Genomic DNA, 8,714 nt, shown 5'->3' on the forward strand with positions numbered 1-8,714 from the left:
GATACTTTGACTGATTTCTTTACAATTTGTATCGCCTTGATCTCCTGTCAGCCTACAGAATGGGAAAATATGATCATCACCTCCACATCAGATAGAGGACTAATATCAAAAGTATATAAAGAACTCCAGGTATTAGACATCAACAAACCAAGTAATCCAATTTCTAAAATGGGGTACAGATTTAAACAGAATTTTCAATAAAGGAATCTCAGATAGCCAATAAACACTTACAGAAATGTTCAACATCCTTAGTAACCAGGGAAATGCAAACCAAAACTACTCTGAGATTCCATATTACACCTGTCCAAATGGCTAAGAACAAAAAAACAAGTGACAGCTCCTGCTGGTGAGGATGTGGAGCAAAGGGAACACTCCTCCACTGCAGGTAGGAGTGCAAACTTGTACAGCCACTCCGGAAATTAATATGGCAATTCCTCAAAAAAAAAATAGGAATCAATCTGCCTCAAGATCTAGCTATAATATTCTTGGGCATATACCCAAAAGAAACTCCACCTTACCACAGGGATACTTGCTCAACTATATTCATAGCAGTTTTATTCAGAATAGCCAGAAACTGGAAACAACATACACGTCCCTTAAAGAAAATGTGGTACATCTAAACAATGGAGTATTACTCAGCTGTTTAAAAAAAAAAAGTAACACCATGAAATTTGAAGGAAAATGGATTGAACTAGAAAAAAATTATCCTGAGCAAGGCAACCCAGACCCAGAAAGACAAACATGATATGTACTCACTTATAAGTGGATATTAGCTGTTAAGTAAAGAATAACAACACTACAATCCAGAGACCCAGAGAAGCTAAGTAACAAGGAGGGTTCTAGGGGGGGACACATGGATCTCTCTGGGAAGGAGAAATAGAACAGATTTTGTGGGTAAACTGGGGACAGATGGAGATGGCTACAGGGTGCATCATGTGGGTAAGAAAGTTACAGGGGAGAATAAGGGGAGAGATAACTGGAGCTGGGGGGCCTTGGGAGGCAATGTGGAAACCTACAGCAGTGGAAACTTTCTGGAACCTATGAGGGGACTCAGCCACAAAACCTTCAGCCTATAACCTGTCCTGCCTGCAAGATGCGCTAGGACAGTGGTGGCTCCGAGCCTGTGGGAGTGGTCAGCTAATGACTGGTCTAACTTGAGGCCCAAGCCATGACTGAGGGCCCATGCCTAACACTGCCTGCATGGCCAGGAACTACCTTGATAGCTAGGAACTGGAAGCTGGATAGCCCAGAGACCTAGGGTAGAACCCCACTGACTGGCAAAAAAAAAAAAATAGTCAATGAAATTATTCCTAATGACATTGTACTATACTCTTAGAATGGTGCCTAGCCCAATTGTCATCAGATGGGCTTCCTCCAGCAGCTGATGGGAGCAGATACACAGACCCATAGCCAAATATTAGGCAGAGCTTGGGGGAACCTTGAAGAGGGGGAGGAAAGATTGTAGGATTCCAGAGGGGTCAAAGACACCAGGAGATCAGTGGGCACAAAATAACAAAGCAGGATTCACAGGAGCTCACAGAGTGAAGTGGCAATCACAGAGCCTGCATGGGTCTACACAGGGTTCCCTTCATATACATTGTGGTTGTTTAGCTTGGAGTTTTTGTGGGACTCTTAACAGCAGGACTGGGGGTGTCTCTGACTCTTTTGCCTGCTCTAGGGACCCTTTTTATCCTACTGGGTTGCCTTGTCTAGTCTTGATATGAGGGTTTATGCCTAGACTTATCACATCTTGTAAGGCCATGTTTGGTTGATAGCCCTTGGGGGCCTGCTCTTTTCTGAAGGGAAATGGAGGAGCAGTGGACCTGAGGCAGAGGGGAGATGGGGGTGGCTGGGAGGAGTAGAGGGTGAGGAAACATCAGTAAGGATGTATTGTATGAGAGAAGAGTAAATTTAAAATAAGAAAACATATTGAAGAGTGTAATTTCGCCAGGCAGTGGTGGCACACGCCTTTAATCCCAGCACTCGGGAGGCAGAGGCAGGTGGATCTCTGTGAGTTCGAGACCAGCCTGGTCTACAAAGCAAGTTCCAGGAAAGGCACCAAACTACACAGAGAAACCCTGTCTTGAAAAACGAAAGAAAGAAAGAAAGAAAGAAAGGAAGGAAGGAAGGAAGGAAGAAAGAAAGAGAATGTAATTTGAGTACTCCAATAACTCATTAGATACAATCCAGAACTGAAAGAATAGGGTGCAAAAGTTGAGAATGGACATAACTATTAACATCAGAATGGAAATTCTTAGGATTGATCTTACCAATAGAGTGTAATATTTTACTGAGGAAATTATTTTTGAAGGGGATCATTTCAACAAACACAAAAAGACTAGAAGAAGATCCACTACTATATAAACACATATGATGCACAGAGTTGAAGAGTGGGTGGCCTCCTCCATCCTTTAAGTGTGTAAAACATGTTACAACTGAAATTTTAACACTGGAACAATGGATAAAATGCATGCCATGTTGTCAAGTGGCTCCTAATACCAAGAAACAGAGGTCATCCACGAATGTAGGACATAGCTACAAAAGGGGGAAATTATGTCATATCAATCATCAGTGACAGAATATGTAATGGAGACTTAATCTCTTAAAAATGGATAGTTGCCTCGAACTCACAGAGATCTGCCTGCCTCTGCCTCCCAAGTGTAGATGTATCCAACCTTCCCATCAAACAATAAACACAGAACCAATGCAAAGAAGAAAGCCAAGAGGCCAGAGCCAAGAGCCAAAACCTTACCCTTCCTCCTGCAGTGGTCCTACCTCTCCGAACCAGAGCTACCCCTGTGTTAAAGTCTTTATATAGAGTTCCTGTCCTGCCTTCTCATTGGTTGTAAACCCAACCACATGACCGCCTCCTCACAGCCTGTCTGTATAGGCCTCCAGGTTTTCCATGATTGGTATTAAGATTAAAGGCATGTGTATCCAATAATGGCTGTATCCCTGAACACACAGAGACTTACCCAGCTCTGCCTACTAAGTGCTGGAATTACAAGCATACGCTACCACTGCCCTGCTTTCCTATGGCTTGCTAATAGCTCTGACCCCCGGGCAACTTTATTAACATACAAATAACATTTTAATACAAATAAAATATCACCATATTTCCCCTTTTCTATTTTAATAAAAAGGAAAAAAAAGAAAAAGCTTATAACTAATATAAGAAAAACTATATACAAAAGGATAATAACTATATACAATATATACAAGTAATAAATACCTAAACAATGTCTAGTCCATTTGTATTTGACAAATTCAGAGAAAATAATTTCATTATCTATCCTATTTTGGTAAGTTCAAAATGTATCCTAATTAATCTTCAACTATAACTAACTAACCTTCAACTATAACTAACTAATCTTCAACTCCCTCAGAGACCCAAGAAGGAAATAATATTAGCTAACAAAAATAAAAACAGGAAGTGCACATAAGCAACCTCCAAAAAATTTGTGAGTTGACAGAAACAGACAGCTGTCTGGACAGTCACCTGAGGTTTCTCCGAAGTGCTGGGGCATCATCTTCAGCCTATAGGCCCAGCATATCCGACAGACTCATTTGTGAAGCAGGATGTACACAAGGTCAACAGTTCAACCTCACATTGAGTGAGAGTAGTCCATGTACCAGAAACACCTGAATTCCACCAGTGTCATGTCATGATTCAGGATTTCAAATTCTGGAAATTGCTGATGGTTTTCCAACTCAGCTGTCCATTCTTCCTGGCTGTGTATATATGGCTTCATCTCAGCATCCCATTCTTCTCCATATCCCTCCATCAAATGCCAGTCTACTATTGAGAGGCGTGAGCTTAGTTACTCTTCAAGAATAACTGTTTCAGCTGCTGTTCCATTGCACATCAGAGGCCATCGGCCCACTGCCTGTTCAGCTGCCTTCGAAGAAAAGGGCACTGTACCTTTTTCGAATTGCGAAGGCCACTTCAGGGATGGTGCCATATTGTCCTGGCCTCTGAAGATGCCTTTTGATAAAACCATAACCACACTTGTTTTGGCAAGAATCAGTAATCCTTTGTTTTATGTCCTGTTTGTCCATTTTGTCCTGTTGATTCGAGGATACTTTGTTGTCCAGTGGCTAACTTTTGCCACAATGAAAGTTAACTCCATATGCAGTTTCTTCAATGCCCATATTTTCTCTGAAGTAGATTGGTACTGCCAGGAGTCGACATGTCTCATAGTCATAACAAAAAAGAAAAATTTTCTAAGTTATTAAAACATTTTAAATGCCATATTCTGTAGATCTCTGAAGGGTTTGAAGATAACCTGTCTATCTAAAATATATCTACTCAATCTTGAAAACATACCTAATATAACTACAAGTTCTATTATAATATCTAACTACTAACTTTCATTTCTTTATATCCTAATAGTTGGTAATAACATTCAAGGATCAGAAAATTGCATTACATTGTTAGATGAACGGTACAATTAGAAAAATATATATAACATTTTCTAACAATATCAATTTCAATATATATAATTTGTATACAATATAAAACAATCCAATCCAATGTAAAGTATTTACATTTTTCTTTTCTTTCTTTCTTTCTTTTTTTTTTTTTTAATAAGAACCTTAAATCTAATCTCCTTTGCTTAGCCTTTTTCCTAACCCTTGACAACAACTTGTAACCAACCCCCCTAATCAATGAAAATTATCCCAGACCCAAAACCCATTAAAAGACCAAAAAAACCAACCGCCCCACACCACCTCTTTGGGAATGTGGGCGTCGTATTCTTGAAATTGCTTCCTGCTGGGTATGGGCGAAGGTATCTTTATCCTGAAAGAAAAATTTTAGGTTAATTGTCAAATTCTAGGAAAGGTAAATATATCCTTCGTTATCCAGTCTGTGTATAATGCCAAAATTCAGGGTTTATCTCAAATCCTTATTCAAGTAGTCTTTGAGACTGGATCATCTCAGCTAGCTCTTCTCAAAATTGCTCTGAGCACTTTGTAGTTCAAAGCTGATCTGTAGATGATGTTTGTCAGCTTAGTGATGTTATTATTGTCCACGTGGAATTGTTGTTGTTGTGGGGCCCCATCTTCTTCCTGGAGACTTCAGTTGATGTTAGGCCTAACCGTGATTTCCTGCAAAAAACTGATAAGAGACTCGAACACAAAGACTATATATGCGACTTTTTAGAATTAGTTAGTACTCTATATGACCATTTATATCTTAACAAAGTTTAAAATGTATATATATCTATATATATTGATCTTGTAAATTTTGATATAAAATTCATACTTTAAGAAAAGTTTAAAGAATCAGAATAGAATCAAAGAGTTGAGATTCGTAATAGAATAGTCCCTTAATTAATTTGGCTTTTCTCCTGTCCCATAGCAGAAGATGGCTCTTTTCCTCTGGCATGATACAGGGAGTTTGCATTTTCCTTTTAACAACATGCTTGAGTTTAAAGAAGGAGAGAGCCATTCTCCAACTCCAAAGTCAGCTTTAAATTTTAATTGAACTGGGACTATTAGAAGTTAAATAGTGTTAAATCTTTAAAGAAAAGCAGAAACAAACATTTAGGAAGACATAAAATTTTTTTAGATAACATACCCATACGCCATTTCACTCTGTTTCTTAGGATAGATGATTTGTTCCTTTTCTTCAGTTGTCTCATTTGTCCAGTGTTCTTCAAATTCGTTAACCTTCATTCTCCTAAAAGACAAAAACAAAAACCTTTCCCCAAGGTTTTTTGGGGATGTTCCTTTTTGACAAGTTATCTGATTAAATGAAAAGGCATGTGTTACTGGTGTAAGTTAGTTTAAATTGGATGTTTACGATAGTTGATGAACTATCACCTCCTCTAATTAAGAGGTCTCTCTTGTTCAAATCGAACCTTTATCAATTTTGATGGTACCCACAGCTTATCTTCTCCTGTAGAAATAAAAGCAAAACCTCGTCCCCAACGTAACACATACCCTGGTTTCCATTCTGAGGTCAGCACATCCTTAAAGTATATAGGTTGATTTAATTCTGTAGTTTTTTCTATTATCCAATGTCTCTCTGCAGCTGTTGTTCCTTTCTCATTGGCATTGAGAAAATTCAAAGTTAATAGAGCATTATGTAGTCTATTTCTGGGGGTTTTTGTTACTCCTTTTTGTTTATTTAGCATATCCTTTAGAGTTCTGTTTGATCTTTCTATAACTGCTTGACCTGTAGGATTATGTGGTATACCTGTAACATGGTTTATATTATAATAAGCAAAAAACTGTTTCATTTTAACAGAGACATATGATGGAGCATTATCAGTTTTGATTTGTGCAGGTATACCCATAATGGCCATAACTTCTAACAAATGAGTGATTACAGAATCAGCTTTTTCAGAACTCAAAGCAGTTGCCCATTGAAATCCTGAATAAGTATCGATAGTGTGGTGTACATATTTCAGTTTTCCAAATTCTGCAAAGTGAAACACGTCCATCTGCCAGATTTCATTCCTCTGAGTACCCTTTGGGTTACATCCTGCTGGTAATGGTGTTTGATTGTAGAAGGAACAAGTAGGACATTTCTTTACTATTTCTTTGGCTTGTTGCCAGGTTATGGAAAAATCCTTTTTTAAACCTTTACTATTTACATGATGTTTTTTATGAAATTCTGAGGCCTCCAGCACATTTCCTATCAATAATTTATCAATCTCATCATTGCCTTGTGCTAGAGGGCCTGGCAGACCAGTATGGGATCGGATGTGAGTTATATATAAAGGATGACTCCGTTTTCTGATTGTATCTTGTAATTGAATAAATAATGAAGTTAATTCTGAAGCATCGTGGATAAATTCTGCAGTCTCAATATGTAATACTACTCTTTCAGCATACTGAGAGTCAGTTACTATATTGAGAGGTTCTGAAAAATCCATTAATACCAACAGAATAGCATACAATTCTGATTTTTGAACTGAATTATAAGGACTTTGAACCACTTTACTTAAATTTTCTGATTTGTAACCTGCCTTTCCTTGTTTGTTGGCATCTGTATAAAATGTACGAACTCCAGATATGGGTTTTTTCCTCACAATTTGAGGCAAGATCCAATCAGCTCTCTTTATAAGATCAATTCTATTGCTTTTGGGATATTTGCTGTTAATTTCTCCCAAAAAATTACTACAAGCTTTTTGCCAAGCTTCATTTTCTATCCATAATTTTTCAATGTCCTCCTTAGTTAAAGGTACGACAATTTCTGCTGGGTCTATTCCTGCTAATTGACGAAGTCTCAATTTTCCTTTCCAAATCAAGTCAGAGATTTTTTCCACATAAGTTTTTAATTTTTTATTTGGTTTATTTGGTAAAAATATCCATTCCAATATAATATCTTCCCTTTGCATTAATATTCCTGTTGGGGAATGCCTAGAAGGTAAAATAACCAAAATGCAATCCAGCTTTGGATCAATACGATCTACGTGCCCTTCATGTACTTTCTTTTCTACCAAGGCCAATTCTTTCTCAGCTTCAGGTGATAATTCTCTTGGACTATTTAAGTCCTTATCACCTTCTAAGGTTTTAAACAAATTATTCAGTTCATCATTTTTTACCCCAACAATAGTTCTTAGATGAGAAATGTCTCCAAATAATCTTTGAAAGTCATTAAGAGTCTGTAGTCGATCTCTCCTAATTTGCACTTTTTGAGGTCTAATTTTTTGAAGTTCTATTTTATATCCTAAATAATTAATAGAATCTCCTCTTTGTACCTTTTCTAAAGCAATTTGTAATCCCCAGCAAGGCAAAATTTTCTTTACTTTTTCAAACATTCTTTCTAAAGTATCTGCATTTGAATCAGCTAATAAAATGTCATCCATATAATGATAAATTATAGATTTAGGAAATTTTTTACGTACCACTTCTAATGGCTGTTTTACAAAATATTGGCACAAAGTTGGGCTATTCAACATTCCCTGTGGGAGAACCCTCCATTGAAATCTTTTAACCGGTTGAGAATTATTATAAGTAGGCACTGTGAAAGCAAATCTTTCTCTGTCTTTTTCTTGTAAGGGTATTGAAAAGAAACAGTCTTTTAAATCAATAACTATGAGAGGCCAGCCTTTTGGTAACAGAGTAGGTAAAGGAATTCCAGATTGTAAAGAGCCCATTGGCTGAATTACTTTGTTAATTGCTCTAAGGTCTGTTACCATTCTCCATTTACCAGATTTTTTTTTTATAACAAATACAGGAGAATTCCAAGGGCTGGTTGATTCTTCAATATGATGAGCATTTAACTGTTCTTCCACCAGCTCTTGTAAAGCCTGGAGTTTCTCTGTTGTTAAAGGCCATTGCTGAACCCATACAGGCTTGTCTGTTGACCATTTTAAAGGTAGAGCTGTTAATGTTTTTGGAAGATTATCAGTTGTTGTGCCCTGTTCTTGTATGACATGGATGGCTGGTGAGCACTCATTAGAATAATATCTTTTAATATTTCTCTCAGAAACATGTACTAATTTATGATTTGTTTCTGAGATTGGAGGGATATTAATCTGAGTATTCCACTGTTGTAACAAGTCTCGACCCCACAGGTTCATAGCTATGTTAGCCATATATGGTTTTAATTTTCCTTTCTGTCCTTCTGGACCTATACATTCAAGCCATCTTACACTTTGTTTCACTCTAGATAATGTCCCAATTCCTAAGAGTTGAATGTTTACCTCCTGAAGAGGCCAAGTTGGATGCCAAAATTCTGGTGCAATTATGGTAATGTC

Source organism: Peromyscus californicus, unplaced genomic scaffold (assembly GCF_007827085.1).
Source record: "Peromyscus californicus insignis strain IS unplaced genomic scaffold, ASM782708v3 Scaffold_13__1_contigs__length_99412109, whole genome shotgun sequence".
In the NCBI taxonomy this organism is placed as follows: domain Eukaryota; kingdom Metazoa; phylum Chordata; class Mammalia; order Rodentia; family Cricetidae; genus Peromyscus; species Peromyscus californicus.